This window comes from Urocitellus parryii, chromosome 7, assembly GCF_045843805.1.
Source record: "Urocitellus parryii isolate mUroPar1 chromosome 7, mUroPar1.hap1, whole genome shotgun sequence".
Taxonomy (NCBI): Eukaryota; Metazoa; Chordata; class Mammalia; order Rodentia; family Sciuridae; genus Urocitellus; species Urocitellus parryii.
This window is the reverse complement of record NC_135537.1, coordinates 152667340-152688678: the sequence shown is the minus strand read 5'-3', so window position 1 is coordinate 152688678 and position 21339 is coordinate 152667340.

The following is a 21339-nucleotide window of genomic DNA, read 5'->3' as shown; positions in this document are numbered from 1 at the left end:
AGGCTGGTCTCCTTAACAAGTCGTGGTTAAAGAAAATGGGGATGGGAGTGGTAGACCGGGGCTGGGGTAACATCCTGCTATGATCTCTAAGGGACAGAAGAGACACAGAAATGCAATGCATGGCTCTCGACTGGATCCTGGTTTGAAGAAATCCTCTGTAAAAGACACCTGGGCTGGGAGTGGTGGTGCATGCCTGTATTCCCAGCAACTTGGGCATTAAGGACAGAGGATTGAAAGTTCAAGTCCAACTTGGGAAATTTAGCAAGATCCTGCCTTAAAGTGAAATATAAAAGGTGCTGGGAAGCTGGGTGTGGTGACACATGCCTGTCATTCCAGTGACTTGGGAGACTGAGGCAGGAGGATAGCAAGTTCAGGGCCAGCTAGACCCTTGGCAAGTTAGCGAATCCCTATCTCAAAATAAAAATTTAAAATGGGGCTGGGGATGAAGTAGAGTGGTACAGCACCCCTGGATTCAATCCCTCGTAACACAAAACAACAACAAACAATAGCTCAGATCTCACCAGGGACCATAGCTTGCCCACTCCTGGCCCACATGATGCTATACTTCTGTGTCCAGACAGACCCAAGTCAACACAGAGACCAGGGGAAACCAAAAATCATGCTTCACAGGGATTTTTCCCCCTTCATTATTTTTTGGTATCTCCCCGGTTCTCTGATGTGTACTGTTACTTTTATGTATTACTTTTATATGTGTGTATTTATTTTTACAACTCCTTTTATTTACTCTCTGGGGGAGGAATATTCCATTACACATGTATTCAGTCCAAATTGAGAGGCCACCAAGACTGTACTGTGCAAAGTCTCCTTCGTGATCACCTGTGTTCCAGGCCACCTACATGCCTTTCCCCACGAGCAACCAGTGTTATTTCATTCTCTGTATTCTTCCAAAAGATATGTTACCCTCATGCAGCCGTGTTAGCAGGGCGACCACATTGCACAACTCCCAGGGACACTGTATTGAGCTCCCGGGATGCCATTGACATAGAATACAATGGATTGTGCCCCCTGGAGTTGTTCAGTGCCACAGTCTGGCCACAGATGTTTAGAGTGCATGTGAGCAAGGGCGGGGGGTGGGGAGACTATACACTCTTGCAAATATAAGTAGGTACACGTGTGTTTGAATGTACCCTTGCAAATATAAGTAGCTATATATGCACATGTGCATTTTTTCCTGTGGTCCCTTTTTAAAATCAAGGATAGTATATTGTACACATTGCTCTATATTTTGCCTTTTTTTTTTTTTCACTTAGTTAGCATCTTGATACTTTTCCCACACTAGTCCTCCTCTTTGATGGGGTGAGGGTGGTCTTGATAAGGTCATGGTCACTTGCTGAGTCCTTTGTGTGTGCCAGGCATTGTCCTAAGCCCTTGGCACATATCAGTTCCTACCAGGCGTACCCCACCCCTGTGACACAGGCCCAGGGAAGGCACAGGACTGACGTGATGTCACAGCTCCACATACACCCTCTGAGGTTGCAAGGCCCCCACGGCTCCCTCCAGCCCTCACAGGGTTCTGTTTTGCGCTGAAATCTTCTCTGCATTTGAGTTCTTCCTGCTGTAAGTATGAGATAAGAATCCAACATTGTTCTTTCTGGATGGCTCCTGTGATTCCCAGCGCCGGCTCCCAGATGCCACTGTTCTCAAGTAGGAAAGTCTCCGATGGTTGGAGCCTGCTTCTGGGCTGTTCTGTCTCAATGCTCTGGCTGTGTCACCAGGCGCCAGGGCCACACTATCTTAATTTTTCTTGAGTTTTTATTATCGATGTTAATGTCTGGAAGTATTTAATCTCTTCTTTCCTTTTTTAGAAGTATCTTGGATATTCTTGGCGTGTTTATTTTTCCATGTTAACTTCTTTTATTGTGGCAAAATACACATTGCAAAAAAATTAATGTTTAAAAAGATATATATATATATGAATGATATTGGGGATCAAGCCCAGAGGCACTTTACCACTGAGTGAAATCCCAGTCCTTTTTAAATTTTTTTTTTTTTTTAAATTTCGAATCAGAATCTCACCAAGTTGCTTAGGGCCTTGCTAAATTGCTGAGTCTGGTCTTGAACTTGTGATCCTCTTGCCTCAGCCTCCTGAGTTGCTGGGGTTAGAGATGTGTGCCACTGCGCCTGGCAATATTTACCCTTTTAACCACGTTCAAGAGTACCATGAAGTGATAATAAGAATATTCACATTGTTATACTACCATTACTACTATCTATTTCCACAACTTTTGAATCTATTTTTAAAAAAAAAAAAAAAAAAAAGCTTTATTTATCTCAAACTCAACCCCATACCCATGAAATAGTAATTCCTGTCCCCTCCTCCAAGTCCTGGTATCGGCCATTCCACTGTCTGTCCATTTGAATTTGAATACTCCAGGTACCTAGGATTTACTAGGGGAATTGTCTCAGGTGATCACCAAGGCTGAGTAGTCCCATCTGCAGGCTGCAGACCCTAGGGTGCTGGTAGTGTGGCTTAGTCCAAGTCTGGAGGCTTCAAACCAGGGAAGTCACTAGTGTGACTCTTGGTCTGAGGCCCCCACCTGAGAGCTCAAGGGAGCCATGGGGTTCTGATGTGAGAGATGGAGTCCAAAGGCAGGATGGCTGAAGTACTGAGATCCAAAGGAGTAGAAAAACACCTATCCCAGCTCTCAGAGAAAAGATGGATTTGCCTCTGTGCTGTCCCCTCCAGGACCCTGGCTGGTAGCATGGCACCCATCCACATTGAAGGTAGGTCCTCCCACCCCATCCACCTGGACGCACAGACTGACTTCATCTGGAAGCCCCCTTGAAGACAGAATAATGCTCCTCCAGGTTTCTAGGGATTCCTTAATCCAGTCAAGTTGACGCCTACAATTAACTACAACAAGGAAATTTAAAAAAAAAAAAATCCTTCTACTTGCAACCCCCCCCCCACACACACACACACACATACCTATCAAGGATCATTTATTATTTTGTTCCATTTCGACCCACCCAAATCCCTTTCTGGACTTCTTTTCCATTTCTGTGGTGCTGCCTTGGCCCTGTCTGCCAAATTTTCCTCCCCTTTTAGTACAGCTGTGACCATGCTCTCCAACCACTCCCTTGCAAAGCCACCTCATTTATGACTCCAGCTGCTGGCTTCAGGTATCTGTTCTGAGGGATTTTACTGGAACTTTTAGTAATAAATTGCTCTTCTTGCATCCACCTTTAGACTCCACTGGCCTCCAGAACAACAGAGCCCTCTGGGGTCCCCAAGCCACCCTGGCTGGCCTTTTTCCACAAGGATACCTCCAGCACGGGCTCTCTGCTTCCCTGTCTGTCACTTCAGAGTGCTGTCTCCCTGTCCCTTGCCACTTGGCTCCTCCATTCTGTTTGAGAGCCATCTTTGTTCCCCCCTAATCCACCGCAGCAGTCTGCAGCTTGGGGACAGGTGACATACTTGTTGCCTCTCTACCACCAACTGCAGCTAGCACAATGTTTTCCCGAGAGCGGGTGCTGGTTGGAACAGGGTTAAGTCACGATCATCTCAGGAGCAAGAAAAGCAACCAAGGCCCTCCCATGCCAGACGCAGGGCGATCCTGGTAGCTCCTGGTAGACCTCAGGGAATTGCTGATGGCCTGAGACATCCGGGCACAGCCTGCTGCCCCCTCAGGTCCGGCCTTGTGTGCTGATCCAGGGAAGTGGGTCCTGTGTGCCCCACTTCCCTGTCGACTCTGGGATGACCTTGACATCGGGAGGGAATAGGTTGCAAATGAGATGGAATTCACGCTTGGCTCCCTGTGTGGCAGCTGGCTCTTCACCCTTGGGGTCACAGCCCTCTCTCTCCTGAGTTCTCTGCGGCCCTCGTTTCCGTGAACAGGTTCGTGTTTTGGTATTTTATCGCATCACATGCTCATCCTGCCTGGTTTCTTTACACCTAAGTGCTTGACACTCACTTATCCAACAACTGTTGTCCGCACACCTACTTTGAGCCAGGCACATGCAGGAACTAGACAGGCCGGGTCTGTGCCCTGTGAATGGGGGCAGGCAGCAGGCAATTAGCAAGGAAACATAAATTAACACAATAACTTCAGAGAGTGAGAAGTGCTAGGGAGAAGAAAAAAATAGGATAATGTGATAGGAAATGATGCGGGGTGGGCAGAGAATATTCTAGGTTCCCGTGTTACCTTGCCCTTCCCCCTAGCCTTTATAGACAGTTGTTAAAAAAGAGAGGAAGAAACTTTCCTACGTCAAGGAGTCCACCTTGTAATTTAAATAATCACCTCTTTAGTGTGTCCCTTTTCTCGGTTGATATTTTAATGTTGGGTTTTCTTAAAATAGAGCTGCCCTTTGGAAGAGAATTATAGAAATTTAGGGTTCATTCATTCGACAAATACTTGTTGATCTCCTGCCCTGTGCACATTGTTCTAGGTGCCAGAGGCTCAGTGTGAACTGCACAGAAGAGGCTTGCCTCTAATGGAGTTTTTGGATAATTCTCTAGGAAAGAAATAAATAAGCAAGGTAACTTCAGATGGTGTTGAGTGCAGTGCAGGAAATAAAGGAGGAAATGAGCTAGGAAGCAGTAGACGAAGAGGCAGCTTTAGCGAAGTGGGTCAGAAAAGACCTTGGGAGCTGGGCGCAGTGGCACACGCCTGTAATCCCCGCGCCTAGGGAGGCTGAGGCAGGAGGATTGCGACTTCAAAGCCAGCCTCAGCAAAAGTGAGGTGCTAAGCAACTCCGTGAGACCCTGTCTCTAAATAAAATACAAAATAGGGCTGGGGATGTGGCTCAGTGGCAAAAAAAAATAAAAAATTACAAAATAATGGGCTGGTGTTGTGGCTCAGTGGTAGAGCACTTGCCTAGCATGTGTGGGGCACTGGGCTCGATTCTCAGCACCACATATAAATAATTGAATAAAATAAAGGTCCATTAACATAAAAAAATTGCAAAATAAAAAAGAAAGAAAGAATGGGCTGGGGTGTGGCTCAGTGGTAGAGTGCTCGCCTAGCATGCATGAGGCACTGGGTTCCATCCTCAGCACCACATAAAGATAAAAAATAAAGATATTGTGTTCACCTAAAATTAAAAAAAAATAAAGTTATTTATTTAAAAAAGAAAGAAAAGAAAAGAAAGACAGAAAGAAAGAAAGGTTGTAGTTAAACTAAGAGTTTGGGAAGGAAAAGGAGATACCCTGGAGAAAGGATACATAATCCAGGAAAAGGACCAAGCCTGATGCAGTGGTGCACTCCTATAACCACAGCTATTTGGGAGGTTGAAGCAGGAGGGTGGGAAGTTTGAGGCCACCTGAGCAATTACCAAAAAAAAAAAAAAAGTTACAAAGCTTGTAGCACAGTGGTAGAGCCCCGCTGGGTTCAATCCTTAATACCGTGGGGAGAAAAAAATAAAAAAGCAAGCATGTATGAAAAGACTGGAAGGAGGAATTACTCATTTTGTTTGAGAAAGGAAAGGGGTCAACCTAGGGTTGGAAAAACAGACCAAGATCATGCAGAATTTTTCAGGTCACAGCAAAAAGGTGCTCCACACCGTGCAAAGCCACCTGAGGGACCTTCTTGGTCTAAAGACCTCTTTGACTGTGATGGAATCAGATATTCTGGGGAAGCTGAGAAGGCAAATTGGAAGAAGAGCTAGTCTAGAGGGTCAACCCCTCTTTGTGAAAATTCAACCCGTGAAAGAAACCCATGTCTAAAAGATGCGTTGGACCTGACGGAGGCGGGGAAACTCAGGTGCTGCAGAGACTCAGATCCAGGAGCCAGGGGAGGGGCCGGCGACCACGGCAGCTGTTTGAATCCCCCATTTTGCGTCAGCTACCAGCTCAGTGAGGGGAGAGTTTCAACCATCTGCAAGTCATCCAAATGCCTCCACTAACCTGCCTCCCACCCCCCCCCCATACACAGGAAAAGAAGAAAAAAAGGAGCCACCCCAGAGCTTGTCTGCCTGCCTTCGCCACAATCATTTCTCTGTATTACAGCTCTTGTCCTCTTACATTATACATGAATAACTAATCAACCAAACACAAACCTACTGATGAAAAAAACGTGCCTTGGATCCGGAATGTGAGCAGGGTGAAGAGTAATATTAATTTCACCGGTAAATAGCAAAATGGGAGCAAACGTGAGAGGTGGTGTTAAGACAGGAATCGTGCTTGGGAACACTTCTCAGAAAGGAACCCACCCAAGAATCTAGGGGAATGGGGAGAAGAGGATGAGGCAGGCTATATTTGGAGTGCACGGACACATTTTTTTTTTTTTGTTTTCTTCTGGCCCTCGAATGTGACCATAAGGAACATCATCGTGGGTCAGCCCAACTGGTCATTGAAGCCACCATTCTGTCTGCCTCCCTCGGCTGCGTCTGTCTTCCACTATTCCATAGTGAACATAGAGGGTTAGCCATAAGTCACCACCAGGATTGAGACGGACTTCAACAAAATCCTTTGCCTTTTGAATTTCTGTAACGTGTGACATCATTCGAAGTATGCAGCGGGTGCCCAATAAATGCATCCTTCTACCAACTTCCTAAATGAAGGCCACCTCTGACTTCATCATTTTCCTGAGAGATATTTCTTGATCACTAAGGATGGATTCCTAATCTCCACATCCACAATCTAGAGATGTTCTAGCCTCCTTCTTCCTCCTCCTTGACTTATTTTTTTTTAAGAAAGAGAGAGAGAATTTTAATATATATATATATATATATATATATATATATATATATATATATATTAGTTTTTGGCAGACACAACATCTTTGTTTGTATGTGGTGCTGAGGATCGAACCCGGGCCACACGAATGCCAGGCGAGCGCGCTACCGCTTGAGCCACATCCCCAGCCCCTCCTTGACTTCTTGATGGCATCTGACCCTATCTAGACCCTTTGGTTGTCTTTGGTGGTCCTGAGCTTTCCTGGCTCTACCCTTCTCTTGCTCACAGCCTCTCTTCTCTGATCTCTGATGATTTCTTTCTGCACTTGGTAGTACAATGTCCACAGGGAACTCAGTTTTTCTCTCCTGTCACTCTTTCCTTATAAGAAATTAACTGCCTCTCATTTCAAAGCAATGCATGTATCTATCATCATCTGTCACATTGTATGCAAAGTACCTGCTTATGGGCCTGTCTGTCCTACTAAACTTCCGGCTCTTCAAAGACACACATGCTGTCTTCCTCTTTGTGTCCCTTTGGCCTGGCACACAGCTGGGACCTCCACAGATGCTCAGTACATACTGGCCCAAATGAGCAGACTACCCTCCAAACGTTGCTTGGAAGCAGGCTGGGTAGGGTCTTATCCCCTTACTATGGAGAGGGGACCCCAAAGCTCAAGGAGGTTAAGTAAACACTGAAACAGGATTCCTGGTGCTGGCTCCTGAGAGTCCGTGGCTTCACTGCAATAATCATTTCGATATTGCCAATTGTAAAAGGATTGTAAAGCTCATCGCGCTGCTGTCTAAATACCCACTTCCAATCCTTTTCATGCTCGTCCAAACAGGCTTGAATTTGCCAGTGTCTTTCTTAAAATATAGCCCGCAGGACTGAGCATAAAACTGCATGTGGCCTGACCCTCTGGCTCGCGCTGGGATTATTGCTTCCCTCCTTCCACACTCTGCTGTGCTATTAATAGAGCCTAAGATTGCATTAGGGTTCTCAACAGCCTCCTCTCACTCTAGGTTCACATCAGGCTGGTGATCAGCTTCCCCCTCCCCTGGGTCTTCCTCACCAGCGCCTTCTCTCAGGCCAGGCCTCCCCATCAGAGACACGAGGGCAATGGATTTCTTTGAATGCTCATGATTTTCTGGGCCCCACACTACCAGATGTAAAACCAGGTCTCACCCTCCTTCCTCATGTGGCATGTGCTGAGTGGGTGCTGGGATCTGGGGCGCCTGTGCAGAACCCAGAGGCATGATGGCCAGTCACTGTGGTGGGGGGCCCGGGGAGCACCAACACATCCACAGAAGTGAGAAGATGGTGATGAAATTAATTTTGTTTCATTTTAAATTATGTTCGTGCTCATTCCTAACCTCACCCCCACCCCCACCCCCAGATGATGGTGCTGCCTTTATCTTGTTCTCATTCTGGGTGTTGCTACACAGAGCCCCTTGTCCCCCCCCCACCCGTGGACATGGCCACCCTCCTCTTTCTTATGCCCTCTCCAAGCAGTATTATTTTTAGCATGAACGTCTTGCTCAGCAATTTGTGCTGGACTCTATCCTTTGTCGTCCTGACATCTAGCATTCCTTTTTCCTTCACTTTCCCCGGCTCTGTCCCTCTATGTGTGTCAATACCAGACTTGGCTGAATAGATTGGATTCTGACCCATTTGAATTCCCTCTTCAGAGAGCACAGCGCTTTCTGCCTCTCCTTCCTTTCCCCTAGTTTTTTTTTTCAGCCTCTTGGAATTAGCTGATGGGTAATTGCAGAAAATGCGGCGTGGGCTATTGTGGTGGGTCTTAGCCTCAACTCCAGGAAACCTCTCCCTGATCTGAGCCTGTGCTCTCAGAATTTGGTAGCAGGGCCCTGAACTCTGGAATTGGAGGCTGTGAAGCTAGACCCTGCTTCTCTGCTCAGCCTTTAGAGGGAACTCAAATGCAAGAAGGCGAGTTTCCTCTGCTCACCAGACGAGGGCGCTCATACCCACAATCCTCCAAAGTGGGACTTGGTCACACAAAAACAGATCTTGTGGGGTTGGCCTCCAAGAGACCCAAGCATGTGATGGGATGACCCGATAGCCATGGACTTAATGCTACTTTGGCCACCTCAACTTTGTAAATGGTAAAAATCAAATAATTTTGTAAAAGCAGGCCCAATGTTGGCCCAAAAGAACATGTCATTTGTGGGTCTGTGAGCTACTTGTGGGCAGATCCACAAGGGGATGGGGGCTCTGAGGCTGGAGGGGCAGTGTGTGTGTGTGTGTGTGTGTGTGTGTGTGAAAATGACTATAGGGATGTTGGAAGGTCATCGGCATAATGTGTAGAGAGTGTGGAGGCCCTATGTATTTCCAGCTGTGATGTTTAGATTTCTATTTGGCAAGGTAGGTCTCAGAGGAGACTGGGTAAGTTCCAAGGCTGGTCCAGAGGCGTAAGGGAAGGTGACGGTGGCACCGTGTCAACCGTTTCCAGCTGGAGTTAAAAGGCATAGCTATTTTCTTCTGAGGGCCCGGCACCTTTCATCAAGACGAAGTTGGTGACTGATTAAAAAAAAAAAGAAGAAATGGAAGATTAAACCTGAGAGGCCACCGAGAAAATAGTTTCCAGGTGGCGAGAACTGGACAGAACGGTGGGTCTTGTGCCATTACTCTGTCAGGTCAGCCCACCGTTCTTGCACACTCCTGGGCAGTGCCGGGCCACAGCCGGGTCCAGGCGGCAAAGGGCTCCCTAACTGCTGGGCAGTGAGGATGTTTAATAAAATATTTACCTCCATATATCAGGATAACAACAACAGAACGGCAAACAGCAGTTAAACCGCTTTAAGGGACCTGGGAGAGCAGCCCTGGGATATTTTAATGAGAAAGGCAACTTCCTGTTTAATTCCTGAGGCTGGTCTTTGCACCTACCACACCAGCACAGATACCTTGAGGGCCTTGGGGAGGGGGCTCACTGGATGGGTAAGGCAGGTTCCCCCAGGAAGCCACCCCTTGGAGGGGCTAGAGCCAGCCTCAACTCCCAGCCCGCCTTTTGCAGCTCTTAAAGGTGAGAGCTTTCTGATTGCTACCCTCACTGCACCTCTGCTGTGGGTCCTCTGCGGTGGTCGGTCATTCACAGTGATATTCATTTGCAGCCCCCCCCCCCCACTTCCCTACTCAGCAGCATGCGCCTAGGCTGGGCAGGATGATTTGGAGTTTATAAGGAAGGAGGAAGGCAGAGGGGGATGAAGGGGAGGAAAGCTCTTTAGATTCCTAGCCATGCCCAGTGGGAAACTAGAAAGGGGGAAAAAACGAAAAATGTTGGTTAAACACATTTTAGGTTTGTTTACCTCCTCCATTAGGGAAAATTTTGCATTTTCCTCCCCGATTTGGAAAAAGAAATAAATATGAAACAACTTCTCTGTTATATCAACAAAACAGACCTTTGTGTCCCTCGATACATCAAACAGTGTTTGGAGAAAATACATGATTCCTGAAGATATTTATATGTGAGATCAGTCAAGGGCATTCGAAAAATATAGTTTCACTTTCCCTCGGCCTCCCACCTTTCACCTTTTTTTGTGTGTTTTTTTTTTTTTTTAGATTTTCCGGGTATTTTATACCTCCAGTTATTACTTTATTAGAAAGATAGCATCTTGACTCTCCATATTATACCAAACCAGAGGCAGGACCAACTTAGGATCTCTACGCACAGGCTTATTTTCTATTTCTTAGAAGAAAACGAACCAGCCCTGAATTTAAGAGCATGCTCAGAAGTCATAATTCTTGAGGAAAGAAGCTATTTATTTATTTAAAGGAAATACAAAGGGCCCATTACTTTTCGACGTGGAATTTATACTTGGTGAAATTTTCATGAATAAAAACTCATCTTGCTAAATATTTTCTAGTAAAAATATGGCTTGCTTTTCTGGTGCAGAGTCTGGCGTGTCCGTTTTTAAAAGTAAGGCTTGTGAGACTCCGGGGCGAGGGATAAATGAACAGACTCTTTAATAAGAGAGGCGCCCGGCGTGGCAGTGAAATGCAATACCGAAAAGTAAACAAAGAGCATTGTGTGAAAAAGAGCAAGTTGAAATTAATCTTGCTTTTCCAATTTGAAAACACGCTCATGGTTGTTAGTAACTGAGTCAAGACATTTAAATCATATATATACTTTTATATCTTGACAGTGACCTTTTCTAAGTATGCAGTGGGGATAAGAAGATGAGCAAAGCCATGCTCCAGAAAGAGCATTTCAGCTAATTGAACATGAAATGTGTTGCAATCTGGTAACATTAATAATACACGATTGCTACTCTATATCGAATATGCAATTCATTTAGTACGAGTTAACTAAACTGTTCTACAAATGTTAGCATATGAATCCCAGTGCATTTAAAAGATCTGTGTATTAGTTACTTGGGCTGTGTAACAAATTATCCCCAAACTTAGTCATTTCAAACAAGTACATATTTTCTCATATCTGAGAGTCAGGAATCAGAAATGGTTTAGCAGGGAGGTTCTAGTTCAAGGCCTGTCATGAAGATATAGTCAAGACATTGACGGGGGACTGGGAATGTACCTTAGTGGTAGAACATGTGCATGAGACTCAGGTTCAATTCCAGCACCCAACAACAACAACAACAAAAGACAACGGCAAGAGTAACAATCATCTGAAACCTGAATCAGGGCCAGCAGAGCCACTTGTAAAGTGTCTTGTCTAACTTGCAATCCCCGAAAGGCAGTTTGAGTTGTTGACAGGAAACCTCAATTATTCCCCAGGTGGGCCTCTCTGTAGGGCTGCTTGAGCCTCCTCCTGACATGGCAGCTGGCTTCTCTCAGATCAAGTGATTCAAGAGAGAAAGCAAAGAGGAAGCCACCTTGTATCTTGTGACCCAGCCTCAGAACCCACCCACCATCACCTCCTCCACATCCTGCTCATTAGAAGCTGGTTTCTAAGAATAGCCAACACTTAAGGAGAAAGAGATCTTCATCTCTTAGAGAATTAAAGAATTTGTGGACATGTTTTATGATCCTTTCTTACAGATGGGGCAGTTGACAATGATAGTAGCTTACCTGCTCAAGGTCTTGAGCTAGTCAGACCCACATAGAATGTACAGACTTTATATATATATATATATATATATATATATATATATATATATATATATATATCCTCTGCTCTGCTGTCTACACACAAAGTCAAACAGAAAACTTCCCATTCCTGAAATCACTGCACACAAATGCAGTGTTTAAACTGTCTTTAAACTGTCCAATGTCTTTTCAAAACAGCAGCAAAGATCTTCTGTTTGGAAATGGATGAAAAGAACAGTGAGTGGAAGATTGGAGTTAACTTTCTTTTTTCCTCTCTTTCTTTCTTTCTTTTTTTTTTTTCCCCAGTGCTGCATGGAACCCAGAGCCTCGTGCATGCTAGGCAGGTGCTCTATCACAGAGCTGCATACCCAGCCCTCAACTCTCCTCTTAATCAGCTCCAGGATCCTGAGAAAAATGCATTCAATCAGATATGGTTTCCTCCTTTGTAAAACAAGGTGGGTTAGCTGAAGGGTTTCCAAATTTGGTGGCCTTCACTTTTTGCTGGGGGAATTGAAGACTCTCCAGCCCTGCATTAAATCTACAAGATCACAATCTCCAGGAATCCGTATCATTAAAAAGCGCCCCAGGTGTCTGGTGGATTGTTTTGCAGACAGTAGAAACCACTGGACTTGATTCTTTTGCTTCCAGTTCTGAATTATTTTTACTCTTCTCCCCCAGCATGAGTGACTTCATACATCATTGACTCTTCACCTTGACTCTTCACAACAGGAAACTTTTAAAAAATGTGATGCCAGGAACACCCCCCCCACACACACACACACACACACATCCCAACAAAATACTTCAGACATTCTGAGGTGGAGCCCAGGTGTTGTTATTGTTTTGCTGTTTTCATCAGTGTTTAAAACTAATCGTGTCCAACCTGGGTTGCACATTGAATTATTTGCGGAGTTTGTAAAAAGCCCTCTGTCCAGGCTGTTCCCCAGGGCAGAATTTAAGGGGTGGAACCAAGCATTAGTATCTTTAAAAATTTCCCCAGGTGATTATAAGGGACACCCAGACCATATTTGGTGGTGCACATCTGTAATCCCAGCAACTTGGGAGGCGGAAGCAGGAGGATTACAAGTTTGAGGCCAGCTTGGTTACCTTAGTGAGACCCTATCTCCAAATAAACAATAAAAAGGACTGAGGATGTAGCTTAGTGGTTGAGCACCCCTGGGTTCAATCCCCAGTACCGTAATAAATTAACTGTATTAAATTGTACAGCCAAATTGACTTGTGTTTGCCTCATTTAGGACCACAGCAATGCTAATTCACCCAGGAGGGGATAATTCCGAAGAAAAGCCAAAATTTAGACATAGTAATTTAAGGGGGGGGGGCGGAAAGTACAGTTATAATGAAAGTCATTAAAATTTTGAAATGAAATTATAAAAAATTAAATGCAGGGTTGGGGTTGTGGCTCAGTGGTAAAGCGCTTGCCTAGCGTGTGTGAGGCATTGGGTTTGATTCTCAGCACTGCTTGTAAATAAATAAATAAAAGGTCTATCAACAACTAATAAAAATATTTTTAAAAATTAAATGGAAATGAGTTTCCTTTTTGGTAATATGGTAGACTAAATAACTGGAAAATCCTCCTAGGAATACTTGTCAAAATGCAATAAATAGGGGCTGGGGATGTGGCTCAAGCAGTAGGCGCTCACCTGACATGCGCGGGGTGCTGGGTTCGATCCTCAGCACCACATAAAAATAAAATAAAGATGTTGTGTCCGCCGAAAACTAAAAAATAAATATTAAAAAATTCTCATTCTCTCTCTCTCTCAAAAAAAATAAATAAATACTTATTGAAGTGAACTCATGGGACAGTAGGAAAGGCTCTCTCTGGGGTCATGAGGAAGGAGAGATGACACATGGTGTGCAGGTGAGCTGAGGGGAGGGGGGTGATCTGGGGCAGGTTTGCTGGGCTCAGGTGCCTGAGAGCTAAGGATCCAAACAGGAAGGAGACTGAGAAGATAGAACTGAGAACCCCCAATAAAGCTAGCACCCTCAAAAGGCTGAATTATCAGAGAAAAAATTCACTAAAAAATGCATCTCTCCATGGCATAGGAAGATAAAAAAATGTGCCTGTCTTAGCCTGGGTTGAGGGTGGGAGAAAAAGGCTTCTCTGGGAATTTGGGACTTCCATTCAGCTACTGATGTGAGTGTGGGGCTGGAATTTATAATACCTGTATGGTCTAGGAATCTGAAAGTCTAGAATTAATAAAAAAAAAAAAAGTACAGAGCCAAAGCCAAGCTCCGCAATATACACAGATATGATCTTCTACAAGCAAGGTGCAACAGATACAAGAGTCCCAAGGGCCTCAGATAACAGAACTACCAGACAGACTATAAAATAAGTTTAAAAATTATTAAAGACATAAGGGAATATTTGAAACCAGGAGAAAAATAACCGAATGCTATTTTAAAGGGTAGATTTGAAATAAAATTTCTAGCAATGACACACACAGTCATTGAAAGAAAACATTCAGTGATAAGTTAAATATAGTGTGATTAGATACAACGCAAGATAGAACTGTGAATGGATTTGAAGAAACTGTCCAGGAAGCCCCACAGAGATACAAAGCAAAGGAAAGTCTAAGAGACTGGAGTTTGCTAGATAGAAAGAGAACATGCATGGAACATCAAATACCAGAGCAGGAGAGAAGAAGAGACTTCATTCACATAATGGCGGAACATTTTCCAGACCTGATGGAAAGCGTGAATCCCAAGAGTGGGGATGTACGATGAGTCATGGACAAGGTCAATAAAAACAAGTTCAGACTTGAACACAGCATAGTAAAAAAATGGAGCAAACCAAAGACAAGGAGGAAAAAAAAAATTAAAACCAGTGAGAAAAGGCAGATTACCTACAAAGGATTGACAGACTGATAGCAACTGTCTCAACAGTAGATAGAAACATAAGACGTGTAAAGTATACTAAAAAAAAAAAGAAAAAAAAATGCTGAAGTTAAGCAACTGTCAATCTGGAATACTGCCCTAAAGAAATCATCATTCAAGAATGACAGTGAAATATGACATTTTTATATTAATGTAAAGAGCATATCACTTACATAACTTTCTGGAAAGAACTACTAAAGGGTATGTTTCAGGTTTTTTAAAAGAGCTGGTACCTAGAAAGAGGATGTTAGAAGAAAAGGTGAACAAGTTGGTAAATATGAATAAATCTTTTTATTTTATTTTATTGGTACCAGGGATTGAACCCAGGGATGTTTTACACTGAGCTATATCTCCAGCCCTTTTTATTTTGAGACAGGTCTCACTAAGTTACTTAGGGCCTCACTAAGTTTCTAAGACTGGCCTCAAACATGTGATCTTCTTGCTTCAGCCTCCCATCTCCGGGATTACAGGCATGCACCATTGTGCCCAGGTAAACATGGATAAATCTAAACAATGAATTGATGGTACATAAAATTACTGTAGGGATTAAAACTAGGGACATATAAACCAAGAGGATCTAATATAACAACAATGGGCTGGGGACACAGCTCGGTGGTAGAGCACTTGCTTAACATGTCCCAGGCTCTGGGTTCAATCTGCAGCAGAGAATTAATTAATCAACTAATTAATTAACAAAATAAAATAACGAGCAAAAATAGTATGTAAAGTGAGAGGTTGTAATTGAAGTTGATTTGTTGTTAGATTATTGTAGGAAATTTGATTTACTTTTGATCACTCATACGTGTTAAAAATCGTCATCACTGAAAGAGTAGAAATAGAATTTACAACTTCTAGATTGGTTAAAAGAGGAAAGGGAAACAAAGAATTCGTGATCATCTCAGGAGAAGCATAGAAAGATGGCAAAAGAAAGTTTAGAAAAAGAAAAGTAATTAAAAGATGCCAAACAAGAATCAAGATGTAAATTTCAGAATGACAGAAATCAGTGGATTGACAGCTCTCTCACAGATTGTTAGTAGAAGTATGTTTTGGAATATCATTTTGGAAAATAGCTCCGCATTACTTGGTAAAGGTGTTACGTTCACATACCTGTCCCCCAGCAATCACTCCAAAGAGCAATTCTGACCCACATACACTGCAAGGTGAAAATGCTCATCACAATAATATTTATAGAGCAGAAAACTGGAAAGAACACAAAGAGCTACTGACAGAAGAATGGACTAACAAAACTGTGGCACCATCCCATAATGCAATATCATACCACTATAAGAAACATTGAACTACAACCTGATGCAGCGATCTAGAAGATTATTAAAAATTCCATAGCAAGTAAAACAATCAGCCTCAGAATATTTTCATAAAGTTAGGAAAAAACAAAATATTATATAACTCAGTCATTGATAATATGTGATTTTTAAAAAATTTCCATTACTGGGGATAAAACCCAGGAGTGCTCTACCACTGAGTTACTTCCTGAGCCCTTTTTATTTTTTATTTTGAGACAGGGTCTCACTAAGTTGCCCAGAGTGGTCTTGAACTTGTTTGTGATCCTTCTGCCTTGGCTTTCCAAGTTGCTGAGATTACAGGTATGTTGCATTGTGCTCAGCTGAAAAAACTTTTTGAAAAAAGCAATAAATAAATAAAAAGATAGATAGATAGATAGAGAGATAAATGTAAGATTCGGGTTTGATGGGTACTTGGAGAAATGGGGTAGGGAGGAACACATAGGTAGATACAGTCACTGTTTCTTTTTTAGTTCTCTGTTTGAATAGTAGGTTTACAGGTATTCACAATACCAACATATAAAAAAAAGGAGCCACAAGCATCCTCAATGATAAAAGTTTCTTATAAAAGAGATTGTGACTAATATATTTTTGTGCTCTTGAGACCTATTTAAAAATATTAATAACCACAATAAATGTAAATGAACTGGACATACCAGTTAAGAAAACAAATAAATGCATAAAAAACAGCTATATATTGTTTACAAGAAGTTTAACTAAAACATAAGGGCATTGAAAGGTAGAAAGTAAAAGGATGGAAAAATGTATACCAGGCAAGGCTAACTAACAGAGTAATTATATTTATCATAAATTAGACTGTAAAGCAGAAAGGAAGGATAGCCAGACATGGAAGTGCACGCCTATAATCTCAGCTACAGTGGAGGCTGAAGCAGGAGAATCATTCAAGGCCAGCCTTGGCAACTTACTGACCCTCTGTCTCAAAATAAAAAATAAAATGTATTGGGGTTGCTGGGCATAATGGAGCACTCCTGTAATCCCAGTTACCTAGGGCCTCACTAAGTAACTTCGGCTTGGGAGGCTGAAGCAAGAGGATCTTGAGTTCAAAGCAAGCCTCAGCAATTTAGTGAGACTCTGTCTCAAAATAAAAACTAAAAAGAGCTGGGGATGTGGCTCAGTGGTTAAGTGCCCCTGGATCAATCCCCAGTACTGAAGGGAATAAAAAAAAAGCAAAGATGAAGTTCAACTATGTCAACATTAAAGGAATAATTCCCAAGGAAAATAGTAAACCTAAATGTATATGCACCCAATAATATTGTCTTAAAATATAGAAAGCAAAAAGAGGAAAAAATAAGTTGAAAAAATGCAGTTATATTGGAAGATTTTAACAGTTCTTTTTGATGCACCTGATAACATACTTTAAAAATAAAGACAGTAAAACTGAGAAATTTTTAAGAGAAACTGACAAGTCTAGTCATATAAAAATGTTAATGTATATATATAAAAATTGCAGATCGGAAATATTAATAAGGACATAGGAATTCAAGATAACATAATTAATAAGCTTGATTCATTTAGATCCATATAGAATGTCACACTTAAAAATTAAGTCATATACATGCTTTTCAAGATCACAGGAAATTATTTATAAAATTGAACATGTACCATAGCAAGTTTAAATACATCACAAGTATCTGCTTCATATAGGCTACATTCTCTGACCCTGGTTCAGTTAAATTAGAAACAGTTAATAGCAAAAAAACTTCAAGTACCTTTCATGTTTAGAAATTCTGATATATACCTGTACTAAGCCATGGGTCAAAGAAAAAATCATACTGAAAATCTAAACCTTTTTAAAAACTAGATGTTAATGAAAAGTCTATATATTTTGTGAAATGTAGTTTGAGTGGTACCCAGAGTGAAATCTGTAGACTTAAATGTTAAGATCAGAAAAGAGAAAATCAAAATTAATTGCCTATGCCACTAAGTCAAAATTTTTAAAAAGAGCAACAGGTCAGTTGCAGTGGTGTACATCTGTAATCCCAGCTACTCAGAAGGCTGAGGCAAGAGGATTGCAAGTTTAAGGCCAGGCTCAGCAACTTAGTGAGACTCTATCTTGAAATAAAAGGGCTGGGGGATATAGCTTAGTGGTAGAATAACCTTGGGTTCAATTCTCAGTACTAAACAAACAAACAAAAACCCTAAAACTCAAACAACCACAACAACAAAACAAACAGAAAAAACTTGAGAAGAGTAGAAGGAAAGGAATAATACCATATATATGATATGGTATATATGAATATTATATGATATACTCTTATTTTCATGTAGTAAAAATTTAAGATATGTAACATATAATAATATAAGAACCAAAATTAATAAACTAGGGCTGGGGATGTGGCTCAAGCAGTAGCGCGCTCGCCTGGCATGCGTGCGGCCTGGGTTCGATCCTCAGCACCACATACAAAGATGTTGTGTCCGCCGATAACTAAAAAATAAATATTAAAAATTCTCTCTCTCTCTCTCTCCCTCTCTCTCACTCTCTTTAAAAAAATATTAAAAAATTCTCTCTCTCTCTCTAAAAAAAAAAAAAAATAATAAACTAGGGACTAGGAACGTGGCTCAGTGATTGAGCACTTGTCTTGCATGCGTGAAGCCCTGGGTTCAATTCCCAGTATGGCCAAAAAACTAAAATTAAAAAAAAAAGAAAGGGCTGGGGATGTGGCTCAGGCGGTAGCGCGCTCGCCTGGCATGCGTGCGGCCCGGGTTCGATCCTCAGCACCACATACCAACAAAGATGTTGTGTCCGCCGAGAACTAAAAAATAAATATTAAAAATTCTCTCTCTCTCTCTCTCTCTCTCACTCTCTCTCCTCTCTCACTCTCTCTCTAAAAAAAAAAAAAAAGAAAAAGAAAAAAAATTAATGAACCAGAAAAAGAGTGTTAGCAAAACTAAAATCTGATTCTTCAAAAACACTAGTAGAAAAGTGGAAAGAAAACACTACTGAAGAAGTAGGTCCCTGGAAAAATTAATCCAGATAAGCATATAATATTTGGAATGAGAAAAATGGATATTATGGATAGATAAAGCAGGTCAAAAGATACTAAGTGAAAACTATGTATTGCATTTTGTCAGGTACATTTGAAAACCTAGATGGTATGGATAATTTCCTTGAAAAACATAGTGTGCAAAAATGGATTAAAAAAGAAAACAGAAAACTTCAACAGATCTATAACCATTAAGGAAATGAAATCAGTAGTTAAAAATCAACCTAGGAAATGGCTCTCCTGGACCCATTTTTACTGGCAAGTTTAGGAAACATTCAAGGAACACATAATTCCAATCTTAAACACACTGTTCCAGAAAATGGAAAAAGAAGGAACATTAACCAGTTCCTTTTAGGAGGCCAGTATAACCAGAGAACAGGACTATGAAAAGGGGGAAATTGCAGCCAATTTGACTTCTGAACATGGATACAAATTAGATGTTGACTTTCATTCATTCATTCATCCCTTCATTCATTTACTCACTTAATAATGATTTATTGTCATCCATGTACCAGCAGGCACTGTTCTGGTACAAGGAGAGTAAAAATGGGATGGGAGCTGTGGCTTGGTGGAGGAGATGGGCAATAAAGCAAATGATCACACAGGTACACAGAGGACGTTCTGGCAGGTTAACAGTGTATCTCCAAGGGCATGACTGGTCAAAGAGGTCTGGGAAAGCTTTCAGATACATAAGTGCACTGAGTGGTTGTGAGACAACTGTTTTTTTTTTAATATTTATTTTTTAGATGTAGATGGACACAACACAATGCCTTTCTTCCTTCCTTCCTTCCTTCCTTCCTTCCTTCCTTCCTTCCTTCCTTCCTTCCTTCCTTCCTTCCTTTCTTTCTTTCTTTTTTATGTAGTGCTGAGGATCGAACCTAGGGCCCACCAGTGCGAGACAGGCATTCTACCGCTGAGCCACAATCCCAGCCCAAGACAACTTTTTTGAAAGCTGTTGCAGGGCCTCGGGTGGTGGTGGGGATCTAGGATGAAGTAGTGAGAAAAAGAGATTTGAGAGATATTTAGGAGGTGAAACCCTGGACTCTCTTGATAGGTTGCATGAGGAAGGGGTGTTGTTTTCAAATGGCTGGGATCTTTTTTAGGGAACCCTAAAAGAGGGTCAGAGGTAGGGGAAAAGAGCATGCAAGTGGTTTTTGACTCGTTCAGTGAGAATGTTGAATAAGAAATTGACCAGAACCTGGAAATCTTTGGGAAGGTCATGGCTGGAGATTTTGAGTGACATCAGCATGTAGGTGACATTTAAACCCATCCCACTGAGAAGTCATCCAGGGAGGGTGTGTAACTAGAGGTGAGACTAGAATGAACCCGCAAATATAAAGGAAAGGCAGAGAGGGGAGAGTCTGGACAGAGTCGGAGAAGGAAGGGCTGGTAAGCGATGAGGGAAAGCAGGAGAAAGTGGGTATTAGGAGAGCTAGCAAAGATGGAGTCTCAAGCAGGGCTACCCAACAGTGTTGAGACTTTTAAGAGGGGGGAGTTCTGACATTTCACTAGTGGAATTTTCCTAATGCAGGGGCTACCTTGAGTGAGCTGGAGAAGAAATACATAATAATCATAAATAATGTAGTGCAGAGGGAGAGAAAGAAGGTGTTCCTTGGGACAATGAAACTCTTCCACATCTTTTTTTTTCTTTTTATTTATTTTCTTTTTTTTTTATTGGTTGTTCAAAACATTACATAGTTCTTGATATATCATATTTCACACTTTGATTTAAGTGGGTTATGAACTCCCATTTTTACCCCGTATACAGATTGCACATCTTGATTCTGGCTTTGGTTATAGGATTCTGTGCATTTGTCAAGACTGAGAATTACAAAGCAAGAAGAGGTAGCCACAATGTTATTGCAGCGGCAGGAGAATCAGGAGTTCACAGCCAGTCTCAGCAACTTAGTGAGGCCCTAAGCAATTCAGTGAGGTACTGCTCCTAATAAAATACAAAAAGGGGCTGGGGATGTGGCTCACTGGTTAAATGCCCTTGGGTGTAATTCCTGCTACCAAAAAAAAAAAAAAAAAAAAAAAAATTCACTATAATGATGGAGACTTAAAATCTAGTCCTTTCTCAGCCACTGAGTTGGTCATTTTAGGGCAGGTCCCTCTCAGGGTTTTCTTCCAGTTCACTAAGTGTCAGCTTGTGTAGGTCTACACCAGTAAGAACAGCACCCATTGCAAAGGAGAGAATAAATATTGAGGCAGCAGAGCCAAGGGCATGAACTGATGACCAGGCCCCTTCTTGGTAACTGACTGGTAGAGGTAAGGATGGGGCCTGACAGCGTAACATCTCTGACATCTTCTGTAAAATGAGGGGGTTGGATTAGGAAAGGCCTTTCTAGCTCAGAGTATGGTAGTTGTAAAAACCCAAAACACAATCCAATTAGCTCTATTGTCCTCATTTTGTTATTGGGAATAATAATAAACAATTATC